The 1,247-nt window shown below is 39.2% G+C and overlaps 1 long non-coding RNA gene across 1 annotated transcript; it reads right to left on the reverse strand.

Annotated features, from left to right (window-relative positions):
* Positions 1-442: 442 nt before the first annotated feature.
* LOC306794048 lies at positions 443-883 on the reverse strand. The gene is made up of 3 exons (XR_013772914.1): positions 825-883; positions 646-711; positions 443-556 (listed from the first exon to the last, which is right to left on the reverse strand). It is a non-coding gene; the product is annotated as an uncharacterized lncRNA (long non-coding RNA).
* Between the last annotated feature and the right edge of the window lie 364 nt (positions 884-1,247).

The raw sequence follows: 1,247 nt of genomic DNA on the forward strand, positions 1-1,247 counted from the left end.
CTTCACAATAAGATATCACGCTTCAACAACTCCAAATGATGCAATAAAAGCTCCTTAATTTCCGTTTGAGCGTATACCACCACCTGCTTGATGTTTTGTTAAACTCTTCTCATGTCAATCACTGGCAAAACACCAGCTGATGTCTGGAATTTAACAATTATGTACACATATTGTATATAATAATTATTATCATAACACACAGTGCAGAGTAAGAGTTATATTACAACTAAAAACATGAGTATTCATGATTAAAAAGCTACATTGTTAAAGTGAAAGACAAATAACTTGTGCAAATGATTGAAAAGTTCTGTGCAAACATTTATTGAAAAACAAACCAATCAAAAATTAAATTAAAAATCAGGACACACATGGCATTTGAAATAATCGTCTTCATCATCCAGCTCCTCGTCCCAGCCCACACACATGGTGTGATACCATGTGTGGCAGCTGTCACACTGGACCCACGACACCAATCCCTCCGAGCTCTCTGGAGGGTCAGGTTCCTGGCACCGGCCACACTCCCAAACTGTCTGCTCCATCTCTTCAGGAGTGTGACCTATTAAAATAAATAAAAAATTACTTTGAATTAAAGACAATGATCAGATTTTCATGGGTTGGCATACAATGCAAGTTAACATGAAGTACCGGTGGATGTCGTAGGTCCAGCAGACGAGGAGCTGGATGAAGGTCGGGTCTCTGCAGGTTGGGAGGCTGTATAAATAACAGAAAAAGCATAACCATGCTTTGTTTACTCTTCATCATGGCTAATGTCACCATCGTGTTATAATATTGTGGGTTTTTTTTAGATTATTTAAAGGATTTACAGTGGAAGGGAGAGGAAGGAGTTTGGGACCCATAGAGGCCACGTCCCGCAGCCGATGTTGAAGGCTCTGAAATAATAATCATATTTTATTATTACAACTCTAAAATACATACTTATAATAATGTTTATGCGTAACAATAGTTAATAAATTCTGATTTATACGTGAATTCAAATGCAAAATAGGGATGCGCTGACCAGGAGACGGGGGAAGGTGGCGTGTTAATTGAAGCAACTGATTGTGCTCCCAATTATTGCCGATGCATTTCAGGTGTGAGTGTGTCATGTGACTGTCTATTTAAGCTGATGCACCTGCGCAGAATAAAATACGTGTTTTCTCAGAACTTGACCCAGTGGCTGCAGGTTGTTTGTTCTCCCAGGTTTAAATGTGTTGAGTCGGTATATCTCTAGTCAAGCTCTGCAGAAC

Source organism: Melanostigma gelatinosum, assembly GCF_949748355.1.
Source record: "Melanostigma gelatinosum genome assembly, chromosome: 20".
NCBI lineage: Eukaryota > Metazoa > Chordata > Actinopteri > Perciformes > Zoarcidae > Melanostigma > Melanostigma gelatinosum.